The following is a 24,221-nucleotide window of genomic DNA, read 5'->3' on the forward strand; positions in this document are numbered from 1 at the left end:
CAGACCAATTTCCATTCTGAATATTGATGAAGAAATATCATTAAAATTCTTGCAAATAAAATTCCTGAATACATCATAATGATCATTCACCGTGAACATGTAGGCTTTATGCTTGGGATGCAGGGATGGTTCAATATACAAGAATCTTTCAATGTAATCTATTATATAAACAAACTCAAAGAAAAAAACACCTGGTCATCTCATTAGATGCTGAAAAAGCCTTTGAAAAATACAACACCCCTTTGTGGTAAAAATATTGTAAAAAATGGGAATTCGTGTTCCATACCTAAATACAATTATACAGCCAACAGTAGCTAACATCAAACTAAATGGAGAGCAACTTTAAGCAATGCGACTAAAATCAAGGATAAGGTGAGCCTGCCCACTCTCCTATCATCTACTCAATATACTACTTGAATTTCTAGCCAGAGGAATTAGTCAACAAAAGCAGATCAAAGGGATACATATTGGAAAAGAGGAAGTCAAGATATGACACTTTGTTCATCATAAAATAGTATACAAAAGTCACCCAAAAAAATCCATGAGAAAAATCCTCAATTTGATAAACAACTGCAGTCAAATGGATAGAAAATAAAATTAACTCAAACAAATCAGTAGCATCCCTCTACTCAAAGGGAAAATAGACAGAGAAAGAAATTGGGTAAATGACATTCTTTACAATGGTCAAAATTAATATGAAATATCTAGGTGTGATCCTAGCCAAAAACAAAAAAAAAAAAAAACAAAACAAAAAAAAAAAAACAAAAAAAAACAAAACAAAAAAAAACAGAAAAATGCCTGTATGAAAAGAAATTGGATTCTCTGAAGAAAGAAATCGAAGACCTCAAAATATGGAAAGTTCTCCCATGCTCACAGAAGGATTAAGATAGTAAAAATGGTCATCTTACCTAAAGAAATCTACAGATTCAATGCATTTCCCATCAAAATTCCAGCTAAATTCTAAAACGAGAAAGAAAGAGAAATTTTCAACTTAATCTGGAATAACCCCCCCCCAAAAAAAAAAGAAAGAAAGAAAACAAGTATGTAAAAGACCATTCTTGGGTTGGGGATTTAGCTCAGTGGTAGAGCGCTTGCCTACCAAGCACAAGGCCCTGGGTTCGGTCCCCAGCTCCAAAAAAAGAAAAGAAAAAAAAAAAAAGACCATTCTCTACAATAAGAAAACTTCTGGGAGAATCACCATAGCTGACCTCAAGTTATACTACAGAGAAACAGTGATGAAAACCCATATGGTATTGCTAAAGAGACACACAGATCAATGAAATACAACTGAAGACCCAGAAGTGAACCCACAAACCTATGGTCCCTTGATCTTTGACATAGGAGCCAAAATCATCCAGTGGAAAAAAGACAGCCTTTTCAACAAATGGTGCTGATGCAACTGGCAGTCAACATGTAGAAGAATCCAAATTTAACTATTCCAATTTCCTTGTAAAAAGCTCAAGCCCAAGTGGATGAAGAACCTCTACAAAATGACAGATACAATGAATCTATTAGAATATTCCCCTATCACTGGCATAGGGGGAATTTTTCTGAACATACTATCAATGCCTCATGCTTTAAGATCAAGAATTGACAAATGGAACCTCATAAAATTGAAAAGCTTCTGAAAGGCAAAAGACAATGTAAATAAGACAAAAGAGCAAGCCAAAATTGAGAAAAGGTGTTTATCACCCCTAAATCCAATAGAGGGCTAAAATCCAAATTATACAAAGAATTCAAGAAGTTAGGCTCCAGAGAATCAAATAACCATATTTAAAATGGGGTACAGAATTAACAGAGACATTTTAACTGAAGAATTTCAAATGGCTGAGAACTTACAGAAATGTTCAACACACTTAGTCATCAGGGAAATGCATATCAAAACAACCCTGAGATTCCATTTCATATTAGTCAGATAGGCTAAGATCAAACCTCAAGTGACAGACATTGGTGATTGTAGGGAATGGCGCGGCGAAGTAAAGATGGCGCCGACAGCCAGCCCCGTCCGAATGTGAATAACTTACCGCGCATGCACAGGCATCTCCCCTGTCAGGGCAGCTGTATGATAATGAGGTGAATCTGGCGCCCTCCTGTGGTGAACAACAGTACTGCGCATGCGTGGGGTTTTGCACCTGAAGTCAGTCTGGCTGGGGCGGTACTATGCTAATGGAGGTTCATGCCGCACCAATCTCTGGAGGACAAGTAGCTGGGATGACAGTGGGGTGACTCGTGCCCCACCAATCCCTGAAAGAATATTAGCATACTGCTGTGTATATAAGGCGAGCGGCTTTGCTGCTCGGGGGCGGTAACATTTGAAGCTGTAACACTTGGAGCTGTAACACTTAGAGCTGTAAGACTTAGGGCTGGCTGCTGCCGCCGCCGCCGCCGCCTCCCTGTGTCAACAATGAAGGTGTCCTGCAGTAAAGGCTGTTGAGAAGAATCCAACCATGTTGCCTCTTCCTTGCCGGCCGAGGTGGGCGTGACAGGTGATGATGTGGAGAAAGGGGAACACTTCTCCATTGCCTGTGTAATTGAAAGCTCACACAATTACTCTTGAAATAGGTCTGGCAGTTCATTAGAAAATTGGACATAGAGCCATCTGGGGACCCAGATATACTATTCCTAGTATATGCCCAATAGAAGCTTCAACATATAAAAAAGACACATGCTCCACAATGTCCATAGCAGCCTTACTTTTAATAGCCAGAAGATGGAAAGAACTCAGATGTCCCTCAACAGAGAAATAGATAAATAAAATATGGTACATTTACACTAAGCAATACCTCTCTGTTAATAAAGACAATGATTTCATGAAATTTGCAGGCAAACTGAAAGAAGTGAAAATATTATCCTTAGTGAGGTACCCCAATCACAAAAGAGCACCCATGGTATGTTCTCATTGATAAGTGGATAATAGCCAAAAAGAAGCTCAGAATCCCTACAATGAAACTCACAGATCACAGGAAAGCCAGGAAAAAAGAAGATCACATCAAAGTGTGGATGCTACAGTACTACTCAGTAGGGGGAAGAGAATAATTTCTGGGAAGTAGAGGGAGAATGGGATCATGGAATGTGAGAGGAAGGGGAGATTAAAAGGGGGGCAGTTCAGCTATGGGAGAAGATGGGGGAGAAGTACTGAGGGTTAGTAATTTGAAAGTAGGTATGTAGCAGTTGGGAATGGGACCTGAGGGTAGCTACTATAAAGTCCCAGATACCAGGGACCCAAGAGGTTCCCAGGATAAAAAGGGGATTACTTTAACTGAAATACCCAACAAATGGGATAGTGAACCTATAGAGACCATTTCCAGTAGATATGCATGGCCTCCAGTTGAGGATTGAGGACACACCAACCCACATCAATTTTATTAATACAGAATTGCTCCTGTCAAAAGAAAATGCACAGCCAAAGAATAGAGCAGAAACTGAAGAGACTACCCTACCTAGGGATCTCTTCCATCAAATGACAACAAACCCAGACACTATCGCTGATGTCAAAATGTGCTTATTAATAGGAGCCTAGAATAGCCCTGGTTCTGCCAGAGCTGGACATGCAGATGTACACACCCAAACATCGGACTGAGCCCAGGGACCCCAATGGGGAAGTTTGGACAAAACTAACTTTTTACATAGTGAGAAACATGGCTGGATATGTAGAAGAGGATTGGCTTATCTGGAATCAAAAGGAAGAAATCCGCTTGGTACTGAGAAGGCTTGGTGACCTAGGATACAGGGATGCTAGGGACCTGATGCAGGAGTGTGGTGGGCCAGTGGGTGAGCACCACCAGAGAAGGAGAGTTAGCAGGCTAGTCGAAGGGGGTTGTTAGGAAGGAAAATAACATTTGAAATATCAATAAATAAAATAACCAATTAAAAATTACAAGATCAGAAAGGAAAAGGACAGAAACTGAGGAAATTCAAAAAAATCATCATATTCTAATACAAAAGCCAATACTCAAAAAACTGGAAAATATAGATGAAATAGATGATTTTCTAGTAGATACCACATACCAAAGTTAAAGTGAGTGCAAGTAAGCTATGTAAACTGGCCCATATCCCCAATGGACATAGAAGAAATGTCAGAAGCCTCCCAATCAAAAAAAGTCCAGTGCCAGATGGCTTCAAAGCAGAATTCTACCAGACTTTCAAAGAACAGTTAATACCAATACTGCTCAAACTGTTCCATAAAATAGAAACAGGAGGAACATTACATAACTAATTCTCTGAAGCCATGATTACTCTGATACCTAAACCATGCAAAGACCCAACAAAGAGAGCTTCTGACCAGATTCACTTATGAAAATTGATACAAAAATAATGCAATTCTAGCAAACCCAATCCAAGAATACATAAAAACTATCATTTACAACCATATAGGCTTCATGACATGGATGCAAGTTTGCTTCCGTATACAAAAATCCATTAATGTAATCCATTCCCATGACAATCCTATTAGATGCTGAAAAGCATTTGACAAAATACAACACGTATTCATGTTGAATAGAGAGATCAGAAATTCAAGGCCCATACCTAAACATAATAAATGGAATATACAGAAAACAAGCAGCCAGTATCAAATTAAATGGAGAGATACTTGAAGCAATTTCTTTAAAGTGAGGGACAAGGGAAGGAGGCCCATTCTTCCTGTATCTTTTCAGTATGGTACTCAAATTTCTAGCTAGAGCAATAAGACAAGAAAAAGATCAAGTTGGCAAATAAGAAAAACAGATATCCCTATTTACAGGTGATATGCTGGTATACATAAGCGACTCCAAACATTCAACCATAGAATTTCTACAGCTGATAAGCAACTTCAGCCAAGTGAGTGGACATAAAATGAATGCAAACATATCAGTAGCCTTCCTCTATACAAATGATAAATCGGGTGAGAAAGAAAGTAGGCAAATAACACTCTTCATAGTAATCACAAATAAGTTAAAATATCTTAGGATGTCTCAAACAAACATGAAAAAGATCTGTGTCTTCACTAATGTTTTATAGCTGTAAATAGATCATGAACAAGGCAACACTTTAAAAATGACATTTAATTGGGACTGGATTTTCAGGTGTAGAGGTTTAGGCCATTTTCATTAAGGTGAGAACATGATAGCAACCAGGCGGTCATGTTACAGGAGGAGCTAAGAATTCTACATCTTCATCTGAAGTCTGCTTGCAGAACACTGCTTCCATGCATTGAGGATGAGGATCTTAAAGCCCAAATCCAGAAGTACACACACAACCTAACAAGTGCACACCTATTACAACAGTGCCACAGCTTCTAATAGCGTCAAAACTTGCGACAAGCACATACAAACTATAAAAACCTGTATAACGTATGATAAGAACTTCTAGTATCTCGTGCTCGCTTCGGCAGCACATATACTAAAATTGGAACGATACAGAGAAGATTAGCATGGCCCCTGCGCAAGGATGACACGCAAATCCGTGAAGCGTTCCATATTTTTGCAAACCACTGAACTGAGAATAGGACCCCCGTTGAAGGAATCAGAGAAAGAACTGGAAGAGCTTGAAGGGGCTCGGGACCCCATATGTACCACAATGCCAAGCAACCAGAGCTTCCAGGGACTAAGCCACTACCTAAAGACTATACATGGACTGACCCTGGACTCTGACCTCATAGGTAGCAATGAATATCCTAGTAAGAGCACCAGTGGAAGGGGAAGCCCTGGGTCCTGCTAAGACTGAACCCCCAGTGAACTAGACTGTGGTGGGGAGGGCGGCAATGGGGGGAGGGTTGGGAGGGGAACACCCATAAGGAAGGGGAGGGGGGAGGGGGATGTTTGCCCGGAAACCGGGAAAGGGAATAACACTCGAAATGTATATAAGAAATACTCAAGTTAATAAAAAAAATAAATAAATAAAAAAAATAAATTATTAAAAAAAAAGAACTTCAAGTATCTCAAGAAAGAAATCAAAGAAGACTTCAGAAAATTGAGAGATCACATAGGATCCTGGATTGGCTTGATTGAAATTATAAAAATGACAACCCTACCAAAAGCAATCTACATATTTAATTTAAACCCATCAAAATCCCACACAATTCTTCAAAGACATGGAAAGAGCGATTCTCAATTTCATGTAGATAAACAAAAAACCAGGATAGTAAAAACAATTATTAACAAAAAAGGACCTCTGAGTGAATCACAATCCCTGACCTCCAGCTGTACTAGAGAGCAACTGTCATAAAAACTCGATGGTGTTATTTCAGAGACAAGTTGATAACTGAAACAAAATTGAAGATCGGGAATTAAAAGAACACACTTATGGTCACTTTACCTTTGACAAAGAAGCCAAAAATATACAGTGGAAAAAAGAAAGCATCTTCAATGAATGGTGCAGGTCTAACTGGCAGTTGGTATGTAGAAAAATTAAAATAGACCCATTCTTTTCTTCTACTGGATATTTGTTTTGTTATATTTCAAATGTAATCTGCTTTCCCAGTTTTGGTTTTCTGTTTATAAACCCCCTATCCTATTCCCCTTCACATTCTTCTGTGAGGGTGCTCCCCTCAATCTCCCACTGCCTCCTGCCTCCCCACTCTGGTATTACCCTACACTAGGGGGTCCAGCCTTGGTAGAACCAAGAGCTTTATCTCCCACTGATGCACAACAAGGCCATTATCTGCTACACATGCAGATAGATACATGGCTCTGTCCATGTGTACTCTTTGGTAGGTGGTTAATTCCCTGGGAGCTCTGATTGGTTTGTATTCTTGTTCTTATGGCATTCCAAGCCCCTTCAGCTCCTTCAATCCTTTCTCTAACTCATTCAATGGGACCCCATTCTCAGCTCAATGGTTGGCTGCTAGCATTAGGCTCTGTTTATTTCATGCTTTGGCAGAGAATCCTCAGGAGACAGCTATATCAGTCTCCTGGTGGCATGTACTTCTTGGCATCAGCACAAGTATCTGGGTTTGATTGGTTTAGACTCATTTTTATCTCACTGTACAAAGCTCAAGTTCAAGTGGATCAAGGACTTCAACATAAAACAAATTACACTGAATCAAATAAAAATCTAGTTATGAAAGAGCCTTGAACACATTGGCACAGTAGAAAATTTACTAAATATAATTCCAGCAGCTCATGCTCTAAGATCAAGAACTGATAAATTGAACCTCATTAAATTAGAAAGCTTATGTAAAGCAAAGTATACAGTCAATAGGACAAAGCATCAATAAACTGATTGAGAAAAATATCTTCAGTAAAACCACAGCTGATAGAGAGCTAATATCCAACATAAAAAGAACTCAAGAAGCTAACTTCCAAAACTCAAACAACCCAATAAAAATGGGGTGTAGAACAAAAGAGAGAATTCACAACAGAGGAACCTTGAATGGCCAAGAAGCACTTAAAGAAATATTCACAAAGCAGGTCTCAACAGATAGAAGCAGTTTGAAATAATCCCTTGCACCCTATCTGATTGCAATTGACTAAATAACAGCAAAAACAACAGAAAGTCCACATAAACATGAAAGGTGAACAATGCTGTAATCAATGATAACTTTGTCAAGGGAAAATAAAAAAGAAAGAAATTGGAACGTTTTAGAATTTAATGAGAATGAAGGCACCACATATTATAATTTATCAGACACCATGAAAGCAGTGGTAAGCAGAAAACTCAGAGTTCTATGAACCTCCAAAATGAAACTGGAAAGTACATACACTAACAGCTTGACTGCACACCTGACAGCTCTAAAACAAAAATAAGCTAATACACCCAAAAGGAATAGAGGCCATGAAATAATCAAACTAAGAGCAGAAATCAACCAAGTAGAAAAAAAAGAAATATTCAAAGAATCAACAAAACCAGGTGGTGGTTCTTTGAGAAAATCAACAAGATAGATAAACTGTTAGCCAAACTAACTTGAGGGCAGAGAGACACTATAGAAATTAAGAAAGTCAGAAATTAAATTGGAGACAAAGCAAAAGAAACTGAGGAAATACAAACAATTATCAGATCCTATTGCAAAAGGCTATATTCAACAAAACTGGAAACTGTGGATCAAATGAACAATTTTCTAGACAGATACCAGGTACCAAAGTTAAATCAGGATCAGATAAACCATCTGAGAAGTTCCGAAACCCCTGAAGGAAGAGAAGCTCTAATGAAAATTCTCCCAACCAGAAAACCACCTAGGACCAGATGGATTTAATGCAAAATTCTACTAGACCTTCAAAGAAGACCTACTACCAACAATTTTATAAATATTCCAAAAAAACAGGAACAGAAGGAATACTGTTCAATTTGTTCTATAAAACCATAATTATGCTCATACCTAACCACACAAAAACCCAACAAAAAAAGAGAACTTGAGACCAATTTCCCTTTATAATATTGTTGCAAAAATATTCAATTATATTTAAACAAATGAAATCCAAAACACATCAAAACAATTATTCATGATGATCAAGGAGGCTTCATCTCAGGGATGCAAGAATGCTTCAATATACAGAAATCCATCAGTGTAATCCACTATGTGAAGAAAATCAAAGGAAAAAAAAAACACATGATCATCTCAATTGAGGCTAACAAAGCATTTGTCAAAATTCAACACCCCTTCATAATAAAGGTCATGGAAAGATCAAAAATTCAAGGCCCACATGGAAACATACAAAATGCAATATATACAAGCCAGGAGCCAACATCAAACTAAATTGAGGAAACATTGAAACAATCCCACTAAAACAGGGACTATACAAAGCTGTCTACTCTTTCCCTACCATTTAGTATAGTACATGAAATCTTAGTTAGAGCCATTAGATAACACAAAAGAGATCAAAGAAATACAAATTGGAAAAAAAGAATTAAAAATATCACTATTCGTAGTTCATATGACAGTATACTTAAGTTACCACAAAATTCCCCCAGAGAATTTCTAAACATAATAAACAATTTCAGCAATGTGACTGGATATAAAATTAACTCAAAAAGAAACCCCAAAAATGACAAATAAGTTGAGAAAGAAATTAAGGAAGTGACACCCTTCAAAATAGCCACAAATAATGTAGATGCCTTGGTGTGACTCTAATCAAGCAAGAGAAAGATTTCTATGACAAGAACTCCAAGCCTCTGAAGAAAAAGAATTGAACATGATATCAGAAGAAGGAAAACTATTCATGCTCATGGATTCACAGGATGAATATACTGAAAACTGCAATCCTTCCGAAAGCAATCTACCCACTCAGTGCAATCTCCATCAAAATTCCAACTCAATTATTCAAAGAGTTAGAGCAATTTTCAAATTCACTTTGAATAACAAAAAACCTTAGATACAAAAAATCTATTTTCAACCATAAAAGAACTTTTAGGGTAATCACCATCCTTGACCTCCGACTGTATTACAGAGCAATCATGATATAAAATCCATTGTTTTGGTTCACAGACAGGCAAGTAGATCAATGGAATAGAATTGAAGACCCAGAAATAAACCCACACACCTATGGCCACTTGATCTTTGACAAAGGAGCTAGTACCATCAAGTAGAAAAAAGACAGAATTTTCAACAAATGGTGCTGGTTCAATTGGAAGTCAGCATGCACAAGAATGCAAATCAATCCATTCTTTATTCTGTACAATGCTCAAGTACAACTGAATCAAGGACCACCAAATAAAACCAAATACATTGTAACTAATAGAACAGAAATTGAGGAAGAGACTTGAACATATGGGCACAGGAGAAATTTTCCTGAATAGAACACCAATGACTTATGCTTTAAGATTAAGAACCAACAAATAGGACTTTATAAAATTGCAAAACTTATGGAAGACAGATGACAGAATGACAACCAACAGATTAAGAAAAGATCTTACCAAGCCTATATCCATTAGAGGGCTAATATCCAATATATACGAGGAACTCAAGAAGTTAGACACAAACCAAATAAACCTATTTAAAAATTGGCTACAAAGCTAAACAGACAGTTCTTAACTGAGATACGTGAAATAACCATGAAGCACCTAAAGAAATTTTCAATATCCTTAGTCAACAGGGAAATGCAAGTAAAAACCCCTTATATTCTACCTCACAGCAGTCAGAATGGCTAAGATTAGAGACTCATGTGAATGCAGATGCTGCCAAGGCTGTGGAGAATGAGGAACAATCCTCCATTGTTGCTGGGATTGAAAGCTGGTACAACCACTCTGGCAATCGGTCTCGAAGTTCCTCTGAAAATTGAACATAATGCTACTGATAACAGCTATACCACTCCTGGGCATATACCTAAAAGAAGCTCCAACATTTAAGAAGTCCACATGCTCCACTATGCTCATAGCAACATTTTTTATAATAAACAGAAACTGAAAAGAATCCAGATGTCCTTCAACAGAGGAATGGATACAGAAAATTCACAACACATGAAGTTCAAGAAGAAGGAAGACCAAAATATGGATGCTTTTGTTCTCCTTTGTAGGCACTACAAAATACAGTGGGAAATACATGGAAAAATACTGGAGGAGAGAATGAAAGAAAGGCCATCGAGAGATTTCCCCACCTGGGGATACATCCCATCTATAGCTACAAACCCAGTCACTATTGCTGATGCCAAGAAGTACTTGCTGACAGGAGCCAGATATGAATGTCTTCTGAGAGGCTCTTCTAGAGCCTCACTGACACAGACGAGGATGCTTGCAGCTAATCTTCAGACTGAACACAGGAACCCCAATGGAGGATTTGGAAAAAGGAATGAAGTAGCTGAATGAATTTGTAAGCCCATAGGACAAACAACAATATCAATCATTCAGAACCCCTAGAGCTCACAGGGTCTAAGACCACCAACCAAAGAATACACATGTAGGGACCCATGGCTACAGATGCATATGTACAGATGATCTCATTGTCCAGCATCAATAGGTGGAGAATCCCTTGGTTGTGTGAAGGCTCATTTCCCCAGTGTGTGAGAATGGCAGGGTGATGAGCTGAGAGTGGGTTGGTAGGAGGGCAAGCATCCTAATAGAAGCATGGTGTCAGGGGATGATAGAGGGGGAAACCATAAAAGGGGATAACATTTGATATTTAAGTACATAAAATATCCAATAAAAAATTCCAATCAAAGAAAAATAAAATGTAACATATATTGTGAGGCTTTACAGAGTGTTTTTGACTATATATAAACATATATATATATATATATGCATATATATACATATATATATTCATTTTTATAGATTTTGGATATCATTAATTTTGGTATATTTTACTTTATTTAAAGTTACTTTACGAAAAATTTAATAAATTTTATAATATTATTTTTAAAATTGTAATAAAAATATGGGGAAAAACTGGTGGGAGTACATAGTCACACAGTAACTATTGAAATCACTGGGTATTTTACTCATAAACCCTGAAAATATATTTTATTGGACCCAATTATGAAATATTAAGTATATACAAAAACTACTTAGGTTTATAGTACTATATCTTGGTGTATATTATTATGTACTTAGGTGTATACTACTTACTTAGATATATACCACTATATACTTAGGTGTATACTACCAAACCAAAGAATACACATTATTCTATACTTAGGTGTATTATACTACATTCATGGGTGTACATTTTTATATACTTAGGTGTGTTATACTACATTCATGAGTGTATGTTACTATGTAGCTAGGTGTATACTCCTACACACCTAGGTATTTACTAGTAACACGTAGTTGAAAATCTGTGCTAATTTCAACTCAACTCACAGTAGCTTGGAAACACGTTCAGCCTATGTGCCCATCAACTAAAAAATAGATAATGAAATTGTGATGTGCAAACATAATAAAATTACATTCAGCTATAAGAATGAATCTATGAGCTTCTTAGGAAACTAAATGTAAGTGAAAAATGTACTTAATGAAATAACACAGGGAAAGATAGACAAGTTGTATATATTCTCTGTCATATGAGCATTCTAGATAAATTCTTAGTGTGTTTAATCTGAAGTTCACATAAAGGACAGAAATCTAGAAAGGGGCCATTAGAAGGAGAACAAGAACAAAATACCTAAGGAAAGAGAGATACAAAAATACTTATAAAATGGAATGGAGGGAATGAATATGAGAATGAGGTGGTTTATGAAATATGGGGTAGTAAGATGAAGGATAATTAATCAAAACCAAGAATATATGAAGATGCATTATGGAAACTCATTATTTTGTAAGCTCATTAATATATTAGTCAAGGCACCTTTCATAGGTAGAAAATGCTGCTTGTAGAAGTTATAGGTTGGTAAATGAAAACTTTATTGCTAGTGTTGGGGAATCTCCCTAGGAGTGATTGCCTGAAAATGCCTGAGTATCCAAATATTAAAGGCAATTTTCATTTTTGTCAGGCCCACAAAAATTAGTTTGTAATATCCATTACTAAAGATATACTTATATACTAGTCAGGAGATAGAGAAAGCAAACTGTGAGGACCTGATGGATTCTGCCTGTACCCACAACTGAACTGAACGAGTCCTACAGGTCCCTTGCACCAAATTGCCATGGAAGAGAGAGTTGGACCCTCAGAAATGTGGAAAATCATGAGACCTCAGGAGAGACCTCCACTTCTGTTCACATTCCTAGCCCAAGAGTAACATGGCTAATGGCCTCTGGATACAGGAATATAGGAGCAGTTGGCAGCAGGAACCTACTGGTTATTTCTGCCTGTGCCTGAAACTGACCTGGACCAGTCCCAGCAGCCTCCTGTACCCAAATCCCATGGGGGAAAGAGCTGGTCTCGCAGAAGTGCAGACAATCATGATACTTCAGGGGAGACTGCCACTTCTGCTCACATTCCTGACCCAAGAGGGACAGCCTAGTTCCCTCTGTGAATTCTGGTCACAGGATCGTATGAGCAGTCAGGATCAGGAACCTTAAGGTTTCTGCCTATGCCGAGAGGTGGAAGCCAATCACCAGCAACTCCTACACACCTGAGAGAAGAGGTAAGAACAACTCTTCTGCACTTAGCAACCTGCCTGGAGGCTTCAGGTCACATAAACACAGGAGCAGCTCTCTGCTCCCAGTTGAAAGAAAACCGGTCTACATGACTGCTGAAACACAGGCCTACAGGAGGGTCAAGCTGCTGTCAGAGACAACAAAACAAGCTAACACCAGAGACAAACTGATGGAGAGAGACAAGTACAGGAAGTAAAACAACAGCAACCAAGACTACTTGGCATCATCAGAGGCCAGTTCTCCCACCAAAGAAAATATTGGATATCCCAACACACCTTCAAAGAAAGATTTCTATTTAAAATCACATCTCAAGATGCTGATAGAGGACTTTAAGAAGAACATTAATAAGTCCCTTAAAGAAATATACGACAATACAGGTAAATAAGTAGAACACCTTAAAGAGGAAACACAAAAATCCCTTAAAGAATTACAGGAAAACACAACGAAACAGAAGGATTGAAGAAAACCATCCAGGATTTAAAAATGGATAAAGTGAAACAATAAAGAAAGCACAAAGGAAGACAACTCTGGAGATAGAAAACCCAGGAAAGAGATCAGGAGACATAAGTGCAAGCATCACCAACAGAATACAAGACATTTATGAGAAATTCTCAGGGGCAGAATCACCATTTAAAACATTGACACAATCATCAAAGATAATATAAATGCAAAAGGCTTCCAACCAAAAGCATCCAGGAAATCCATAACACAGTGAAAAGATTAAACCTAGGGATAATAGCTATAGAAGAGAGGAAAGATTCCCACATAAAGAGCTAGTAAATATCTTCAACAAAATTATAGAAGAAAACTTCCCTAACCTAAAGAAAGAGGTTCCCATTAACATACAAGAAGCCCACAGAACTCAGAATAGATTGAACCAGAACTGTTGTTATTAGGTCTTCAAAATAGTTATTAGGTCATAAAATAATTAAAACACCAAAGGCACAAAATAAAGAATATTAAAAGCAGTGCGGGAAAAATGTCAAGTCATGAAAAAAGGCAGACCTAACACACTGATACCATACTTCTCACCAGAGACTATAAAATTCAGAAGATCATAAGGCAGAAGTCATACAGACTCTAAGAGAACACAAATGCCAGCCCAGACTAGTATAGCCACCAAAATTCTGAATTAGCATAAATGGAAAAACCAAGATATCCATGACAAAAGCAAATTTCTACAAAATCTTTCTACAAATTCAGCCCTACAAAGAATAATAGATATAAAACTCCAACATAAGGAAAGAAACTACACCATAGAAAAAACAAGAGAGTAATCTCCTTACAAAGAATCCAAAAGAAGAGATACACACAAACATAATTCTACCTAAAAGAAGAAGAACAACAAAAAACCCAAAAAATAGCAATCATTCTACTTTTTCTTAATCTTTATTAACATGAGTATTTCTTATTTACATTTCGAATGTTATTCCCTTTCCCGGTTTCTGGGCCAACATCCCCCTAACCCCTCTCCCTCCCCTTCTATATGGGTGTTCCCCTTCCCATCCTCCCCCATTACCACCCTCCCCCCAAACAATCATGTTCACTGAGGGTTCAGTCTTGGCAGGGCCAAGGGCTTCCCCTTCCACTGGTGCTCTTACTAGGCTATTTATTGCTACCTATGAGGTTGGAGCCCAGGGTCAGTCCATGTATAGTCTTTGGGTAGTGGGTTAGTCCCTGGAAGCTCTGGTTGGTTGGCATTCTTGTTCATATGGGGTCTCAAGCCCCTTCAACCTCTTCCAGTTCTTTTCTGATTCCTTCAACGGGGGTCCCATTCTCAGTTCAGTGGTTTGCTGCTGTCATTCGCCTATGTATTTGCTGTATTCTGGATGTGTCTCTCAGGTGTGATCTACATCCGGTCCTGTCAGCCTGCACTTCTTTGCTTCATTCATCTTATCTAGTTTGGTGGCTGTATATGTATGGGCTACATGTGGGGCAGGCTGTGAATGGGTGTTCCTTCTGCCTCTGTTCTAAACATTGCCTCCCTATTCCCTTCCAAGGGTATTCTTGTTTCCCTTTTAAAGAAGGAGTGAAGCATTCACATTGTGGTCATCCTTCTTGAGTTTCATGTGTTCTGTGCATCTAGGTTAATTCAAGCATTTGGGCTAATAGCCACTTATCAATGAGTGCATACCATGTGTGTTTTTCTGTGATTGGGTTACCTCACTCAGGATGATATTTTCCAGTTCCATCCATTTGCCTATGAATTTCATAAAATCATTGTTTCTACAAAATCTTTCTACAAATTCAGTCTTACAAAGGATAATAGATAGAAAACTCCAACATAAGGAAGGAAACTACACCATAGAAAAAACAAGAAAATAATCTCCCTACAAAGAATCCAAAAGAAGAGAGACAGAGAAACATAATTCCACCTAAAAGAAGAAGGACAACAAAAAAAAAGAAAGAGAAAACAATCAGAAGATAGCAATCATTATTGCTTAATATCTCTTAACATCAATGGACTCAATTCCCAAATTAAAAAACATAGACTAAGAGACTGGATATGTTAAAAGGACCCAGAAATTTGCTGCATACAGGAAACACACCTTAGTTAGAAAGGCAGGCACTATCTCAAAGTAAAAGGCTGGAAAACAAATTTCCTAGCAAATGGTCCTAAGACAAAAGCTGGGGTAAACATTCTAATATAGAGTAAAAACAACTTTTAAGTAAATGTTAGCAAAAATATGAGGAAAGACACTTCATACTCATCAGAGGAAAAATCCACCAAGATGAACTCTCAATCCTGAATAATTATACTTCAAATGCAAGAACAAATTCATTCATGAAAGAAAGTTTAATAAATCTCAAAGCCCACATTGCACCTCACACGATAATAGTAGGAGAATTCAATGTCCCACTCTCATCAATGGAAAGACCATAGAAAGAGAAAATAAACACAGACACAGTTAATATAATAGAAGTTATGAACCAAATGGATTTAACAGATATTTATAGAATATTTCATCCTAAAACCAAACAATATGACTTCCTCTCAGCACCTTATAATACCGTCTCAAACATTGACCCTATAATTTGTCAAAAAATATGACTAAACAGATACAAGTAGATTTAAATAATCCCATGCATCCTTCAGATCAAGACAGACAAATATAACTACAGAAAGCTCACATACTTATGGAAGTTGGACTACGTTCTACTCAGTGATAACTTGGTCAAGGAAGAAGTAAAGAAAAAATTAAAGACATTTTAGAATTTAATGAGACTGAAGGTACAAGATATCCAAACTTATAGGACACAAGGAAAGCAATGCTAAGAGGAAAACTCATATCTGAGTGCCTCCAAAAAGAAACTAGAGAGAGCATACATTAGCAGCTTGGGCACACAACTAAAACCTCTAAAACAGAAGAGGAAAATACAGCCAATAGGAGTAGAAGGTAGGATATAATCAAACTCAGGGTTGAAATCAACCAAATAGAAAAAAAAAGAAGTATAAAAAAAACACCAAAAGCAGGAGCTGCTTCTTGGAGAAAATCAACAACATAGAAAAGCCTTTAACCAGAATAACCAGAGGAAAAAAGAGGGTATCCAACTTAATAAAATCAGAAATGAAAAGGGAGACAATATAAGAGAATCTGAGGAAATTCAAAAAAATCATCAGAACCTACTACAAAAGTCTATAATGAACAGAACTGGGAAATCTGGATGAAATGGTCAATTTTCTGGACAAATACCAGGTACCAAAGTTAAATCAGGCTCAGATAAACCATCTAAACAATCCCATATCACCTAAATGTATAGAAGCAATTATTAAAATTCTCCCAAACAAAAAGAGCCCAGGACCAGATGAGTTTAATGAAGAAATCTACCACATTTCCAAAGAAGACTACATACCAATACTGTCCAAACTATTCCACACAATAGAAATATAAGGAGCACTACACAATTGCTTCTATGAAGTCACAAGTACACTTGTACCTACACCACACAAAGACTCAACAAAAAAGAGAAATTCAGACCAATTTTCCCTATGAATATCGACAAAAAATACTCAAAATTCTCACAAACCGCATCCAAGAACACATCAAAACAATCTTACATCATGATCAAGTAGGCTTCATCCCAAGGATGCAGGAATGCTTCAATATACAGAAATGTATCCGCATACCCAGCTATGTAAAAAAAAAAACTCAAAGAAATAAATGCATGTTCATTTTACGAGTTGCTGAGAAAGCATTTGACAAAATTCAACAACACCCCTTCATGATAAAAGTCCGGGAAAGATCAGGAATTCAAGGCCTATAAGTATACATAGTAAAAGCAATATACATCAAACCAGTAGCCAACATTAAACAAAATGAAGAGAAACTTGAAGCAATCCCACTAAAGTTAGGGACTAGATAAGGCTCCCCACTCTCTCCCTACTTATTCAATATCATACACAAAGTCCTAGCCAGAGCAATCAGAAAACATAGGACAAAGGGATACAAATTAGAAAGTAAACTGTCAAAATATCACTATTTGCAGATGACATGATAGTACAGTTAAGTGATCTCAAAAGTTCCACCAGAGAACTACTAAGCAGGAAAAAAAATTCAGGAAGTGGTTGGGTATAAAATTAACTCAAACAAATCAGTAGCCTTCCTCTACTTAAAGGATAAATAGGCTGAGAAATAATTAAGGAAATGACACCCTTCACAATAATCACAAATAACATAAAACACATATGTGTGACTCTTAACAAACACGTGAAAAATCTGTATGACAAGAACTTCAAGTCTCCAAAGAAATAAATTGAAGAAGATCTCAGAAAATGGAAAGATCTTCCATGTTCATAGATTGGCAGAATTAATATATTAAAAATGGTCACTTGCCAAAATCAATCAACACATTGAATGCAATTCCAATCAAAATTTATACTCAATTATTCATACAGTTAGAAAGAGCAATTTGCAACTTCATTTGGAATATCAAAAGATCCAGGATAGCAAAAAATAAACTAAACAATAAAAAACTTCTGGGGGAATCGCCATCCCTGACCTCAAGCAGTATTACAGAGCAATAGTGATGAAAAGTGTACGGTATTACTACAGAAACATGCAGGTACATCAGTGGAATAGAAATGAAGACCCTCACCTATAGTCACTTGCTCTTTGACAAAAAGCTAAAAGTATCCAGTGGGGATAAAAAAGATAGCATCATCAACAAATGGTGCTGGATCAAGTGGAGGTCAGAATGTAGAAAAATGTCAATCTAACCATACGTTTCACCTTGTACAAAGCTTAACTACAAGTGGATCAAGGACTTCTAGATAAAACAAGATACACTTAAACTAATAGAAGAAAAAAGTGGGGCAGAGCCTCGAATGCTTGGGCACTGAGGAAAATTTCCTGAACAAAACAAAGATGACTTATGTTCTTAGATCAAGAATCAACAAATGGGACATTATAAAACTGAAAAGCTTCTATAAGTCAAAGGAAACTATCATTAAAAGAAAGTGGCAACCATCAGATTGTGAAAAGTTCTTTACCAATCCTACATCCAATAGAGGACTATTAGACAAAATATACAAAAAACTCAAGAAGTTAAACTCCAAAGAGCCAAAAAACCCTACTAAAATGGGATACAGAGCTAAACAATGAATTATCAGCTGAGGAATAGTGAATGGTTGAGAAGTGCCTAAAGAAACATTCAAAATCCTTATTCATCAGAGTAATGCAAATCAAAACAACCCTGAGATTTCACCTCACACCAGTCATAATGGCTAAGATCATGAACTCATGTAACAAAAGATGCTGGCAAGGATACTGAGAAAGAGGAACACTCCCCAATTGTTGGTGGAATTGCAAACTGATACAACCACTCTGGAAATCAGTCTGGAGGTTCCTCAGGATATTGGACATTGCACTACCTGAAGACACAGGTATATCTCTCCTGGACACATACCTAAATGTTGCTCTAACATACAACAGGGACACAGCTTCACTACATTCATACTGCCTTATTTATTATTGCCAGAAGCTGGAAAGAACCCAGATGCCCATCAATAGATTAATGGACACAGAAATGTAGTCCATCTACAAAATGGAATACTATTCAGTTGTCAAAGAAAATGACTTTATAAAATTCATAAGCACGTGGATGGAACTGGGCAATATCATACTGAGTGAGGAAACCCGATCACAAAATACACACATGCTATGCCCTCACTGATAAGTGGATATTAGCCCAACAGTTCGAATTACCCAGGATACAACCACAGACTACAGGAACCTCCAGAACAAGGATCAGGAAAGTGGATGATTCCATCCTTTTTAAAAGATGGAACAAAAATATTCATAGGAGGGGATATGGAGAAAAAGTTTGCAGCAGAGTCTGTAGGAATGGCTATTCATAGCCTGGCCCACCCAGATATACAGCCCAATTATATACAGTCACCAAAACTGAAATCAAGAAATGCATGCTTACAGGAGCCTGATATTGTTGTCTCCGTAGAGGCTCAGCCAAAGCATGTCAAATAAAGAGGTGAATGCTAGCAGCAGACCATTGGACTGAGAACTGGTTCCCCTTTGGCATTATTAGAGAAAGAATTGAAGTAGCTGAAAGGGACTGCAACCCCATAAGAACAACAATACCAACCACGCAGAGCTCCGAGAGGCTAAACCACTACCCATAGAAGACAAATTATCAGACCCATCACTCCAGCTGCATATGTAACAGAAGATGGCATTGTTGGGCAATAATGAGAGGAGAAACACGGTCCTGTTGGACCCCCCAGTGCAGAAGAATGTCAGACAGGTTTGAATTGGGGTGGTTAGGGAAGGGTAAAACCCTCCTAGAAGGAGACAAGGATGGAATTGGGGCTTATGGCCAGCAAACCGGAAATGTGAATAACATTTGAAATGTAAATTAAAAATAGTCAATAAAAAAAGAGAAAGAAAGCTGGGCGTAGGTTGGATTATGTCATCCTGTCAAGTAGCCCTCACAATAGTAGGCAGGCTGATATTAGGTGATTGTCTGTGGGATGATGTCATTATACAGGTGAAGGCAGCTAAAAGATAGAACGAGGCCTGTCATTGGATGAGAAGGAAAAATGTATGGGAACAAAGTTTGAGGGAAGAAGAGGAGATTGGAATGGGAAGGCAGAGAAGCAGCCACGAGAACATAGAGGGAGATGTTAAGATTCTACTCAGTACATTACAAGTTGTTATGAATTTTCTTAAGGAATGAATGGGTATGGGTCTTTGTATGTTTGGGAGGCAAATATATGTCATCAATTGGATAAGAGGTTATTGTGTTATGCATTCTTTATTGTGGTGATATGGGTTTGGGAGAATGTCAGGCAGCAGAGACACTGGGCTGTCACAGAGTTGGGATATATATTTCTAGCATGGTGAAGACTGGCTTTGGAACTAGATGGATAGATAGACTGTTGACAGGCTCAGAGAGAGGCCTTCAGCAGTGTTTAATAGGATGGAGCAGAGCAGGAAAGACAAAGACGTTTGCTTTGCTGACTGAGATTAACTTATCTATCAGATATCTAGGGACACCATGGTGCTGGATCTAGTGGGGGTAAAGGCAGCATTTTATTTTTTTAAATTTCACAGCAGCTGATGGCACCCAATGTTTATATTATTACTCTGGAAGAGAGTGCAAAATGGCAAACAAACCTGCTAGATGAGAATCCACTAGTAATCCTAAGAGTTGAGAGAAAGTTTTGTTTTCTACATAAGAGGAGTCCAGCACCATGTTGAATCACGTGAGCTCAATCCTCAAGCTCAGGAATTTAAGCAAAGAAACAGAAACGGGCTGGGCTGGCAGGCTGTGTAGGTCGACTGCTGTGTGATAAGGAGTTACAGCTCAGAGAGTTAAAGATAAAACCTGCTTTTGAAAGAAAGTCTTTCAGGATACTCATATACCTCCTAATGTCTCTCCACAGGAATTTTGGGTTGAAATCCTAGTTAGACAAGTTACTTCTTAATGACAGGCATTAATTAGAAGGTGATTTAGTTTGTTTTAAGAAAAGTACAGAGATTAGCCAAATCACATTGGGATTTTCATCCACAGTTCAGAACTTACATAGGGAAAGATTAGTCACTGACTTCAAGAAGAGAATTGTGATATTTCAAAGGTATTAAGGTTAAATAAACATCTGAGGCTCCAGGTAGAGAGCTTGACAAATTGATATATTTGGTGGCAATATCCTGGTTTAATAAGTTGATTATGGATATTGTAGTTAATAGGTGTTTAGTTTGTTTTATGAATTATGCCACTAAAGGCCATATGGCTTGTTGATGCCAGTTAGCAAGTGTCTGTGGTTATTTTTGACATTGACCACAACAGGAAGCTCAGATTCTCTTAACATGTGCTCCACAGAATTTTGGGTTAATTTCCTAATGTGACAGATTACAAAAGACTACCAAGCTCATATACTATTTTTAGCTTACTTCCTTTTTAAAAAATGCTTAATCTTCATAATGTACTTGACTTTGAGTTTTATGGTTATATTATTACTCTGGAAGAGAGGGAAGATACAAACTTTCCTGTTTGGAGACTAAGAAGCACATTATTATGGGAAAATGGTTTTGTTTTTGTGTTTTTTTAAAGTCTGATTAGGCTCCAGAAACCTCAGAGAGTTATAATGATCAGATTTGAGAGAGGGAGATGTCCTGAAAAATTAGATTCAAGAGAATCAAACAAAAAGATATCTCTATTCTAAACATTTGTGTTGAGAATTATCTTTTGCAAAATGTACCTACTTGGATTCCTGGTCTCAAGGACTTTCACATTGATCCAGGCAAGACCCACATCTGGCTATAATATTTGCTTTATTATTTCTACCTCCTACCCACAAGGATATCTCAACACCAACATACAACTTGAAAAGTTGTTGAAGAGTTATTACTCTAATTCTCTGGACTTTAGGGGGGCTGAAAGTGGTTATTCTAAGGTTGTTTTATGAGGAATTTAGAAATGGTTGTAATTTAACAGGGAGGAATTGGCTAGTTTGAGTTGTAGAGTCATAATCTCATTTGGTAACTAAGCTAAAATCATATTTTTGCTTGGTATAGATTTTATTAGTTAAAAAAGTTTAAAAGTAAAAGGATTAAAGTCATTCCTTCTATTGATGCCATTACAAATTTCTGAATTGATTACATATGTGAATTAAGAGCCAAATAGCAAGTTTATATCTCTAAGTATGTTAGAATAATTTCAAGATAATAAGATAATTAACAGAAAATATTCCAGATTAACTTATATAGATAGATGGTTTTCAAAAATGACAGAAATCCACAAAATAAGAGATTTAAAGTTATTTATATTTTGTTGAGACATATCTGCCCTTAGGATTTCCCATTTGACAGTTTTAATGAATAAATTGAGCATCTCAACCTCCAGGTGTGAAAATGCTTTATGGCTGGGTAACCACTGGGAAGAAACTGTCTGTTTCATCTTCAGAGTATACTGTCCAGAATGGGACACCTTATGCAGAATAGTTCTTGACTGATAATCTCTATCAAGCCAAAATTGTCAGCCCTTCGAGGATTCTGCATGTCAAGAGTTTGTCAGTTGATTTTGGGCAAGAAGGCTAAAGACTTGCACTCACATGCTGCTAACATAGGACTGTGCCAGTGGAGATTTGTCTCTATGGTCTCTAAATTCTGGAAACCATCTTAGGCTTCCTATATCTAAGGTATTTGGTCATACTCAGATTTCTGACAGGGTTGAAGACTGATTTAAATCTCATAGTTTATCAGGCCGTTTAACTCTGAAAGCACATATTTTGTTAGATAGTTATCAGATACTATACAAGGTAGCCAGGCTATAAATAGGTTTTAAGCCTTTCTTTAGCTGCAATGGATAATTAAATGTTCTGTTTAACTAATAATGTATTGAACTCGGTGTTAGATATATTTTATGATTTAAATTACAAAATGATAATGGTTGTACTCAGCTTATATTTGAGAGAAAAGGTTTTGCTAATTAGACAAAAATGGTGAAATGTAGGATGATGTCACTATGCAGGTGTAGGCATGTACAAGATAGAATGAGGTCTGTCATTGGGTGAGTAGGAAGGATGGGTGGGAGAAAAGTTTGAGGGAAGAGGAAGATACTGGAACGGGTAGACAGAAAGCAGCCAAGAGAACATGGAGGCAGATGTTAAGATTCTACTCTGTATGTTACAGGTTGTTATGAATTTTCTTAAGGGATGAATGTGTATGGGGCTTTGTATATTTGGGTGGTCAATTACCTCTCATCAATTGGATCAGAGATTATTGTGTTATCTGTTCTTTCTTTTGGCGATTTGAGTTTGGGAGAATGTCTGGTAGCAGAGACACTGGTTTGCCATGCAATTAAGATGTATATTTCTGGAATGGTGAAGGCTTCTTTGGGCACTAGATGGGTAGAGAGATTATTGACAGACTCAGAGAGAGGCCTTTGTCAGTGTGCTATGGGATGTAGCAGAACAGAGTAGACACTTTCCTGAATGAGATTACAATATCTATCTGATATCTTGGGGCACTGTGGTGCTGGATCTAGTGAATGTAAAAGACAGCCTTTGATTTTACAAAATTTTACAGAAGCAATTGTCCTCAAAAATTACTCAGCTGTGGATACTGTGACCTATACTTCAACCAGCCTTGCAAGACATGCTTACTGATCAATAATGTCTATTGTGTTCTGGGGTAAATAGCCAATTCTTGACTGCAATTGAAAAGAGTTCACAGCTAGTCTACATGGTCAAATGTCCACGTTGTGGAGGAAATAGACCCTAGTGTTGTAGCTGTCATTCTTATTCATCTAATCGGAAATGATGTGAACATCAAATTATTTCTATATAGCCATGCCCTTTTTTGCTTATATATCTCTACTGTCAGTTTGATCGAAAGATGCTTCTTGCAGTAGGCAAAGAGACTCAAAACTTACCAAACTGCTAAGAATAAGTGCCCTTTTGTGCTCATCATAAATAAAACATCTATAGACTACAATAAATACTAAGAAAGCATCAAGGAAGAATGTAGGTAATGATGTAAGAACTATGATGTGGGCTATTATTGCTATCAAAATACCTGCACACATAAATGGAAATATCAATAACATAACCTTTTTAGATATAATTAATATATTGCAGGAGAATTTTAAATAAAAACAAAATATAAAGAATCCTCTTTCCCAATTCTGAAAATATTCTGGAGACATATAAGACATTAGGATTTACAATATTTAGAAAGATGCATTTTAACAAAATGGTGGATGATCAGGAAAATATATAAGATTTATAAGAAATCATTCCAAAAATGACTAAGAAAATA

General features: G+C 37.2%; 1 protein-coding gene, 2 non-coding genes and 1 pseudogene across 3 annotated transcripts in view; 2 read left to right on the top strand and 2 right to left on the bottom strand.

Annotated features, from left to right (window-relative positions):
• Positions 1–24,221, bottom strand: part of Ncl-ps3 (nucleolin, pseudogene 3) — a 415,248-nt pseudogene that overhangs the window by 333,438 nt on the left and 57,589 nt on the right.
• The window catches only part of LOC134485278 (alcohol sulfotransferase-like), an 80,133-nt gene that overhangs the window by 23,522 nt on the left and 32,390 nt on the right, over positions 1–24,221 (bottom strand). The gene's annotated exons all lie outside the window — the stretch shown is intronic.
• Positions 1,064–1,136, top strand: Trnag-acc5 (transfer RNA glycine (anticodon ACC) 5). The gene has a single exon. It is a non-coding gene; the product is annotated as a tRNA-Gly (tRNA).
• On the top strand, positions 5,356–5,462 carry LOC120100121 (U6 spliceosomal RNA). Its single transcript, XR_005499914.2, has one exon. It is a non-coding gene; the product is annotated as a U6 spliceosomal RNA (small nuclear RNA).

Source organism: Rattus norvegicus, chromosome 1 (assembly GCF_036323735.1).
Source record: "Rattus norvegicus strain BN/NHsdMcwi chromosome 1, GRCr8, whole genome shotgun sequence".
In the NCBI taxonomy this organism is placed as follows: Eukaryota; Metazoa; Chordata; class Mammalia; order Rodentia; family Muridae; genus Rattus; species Rattus norvegicus.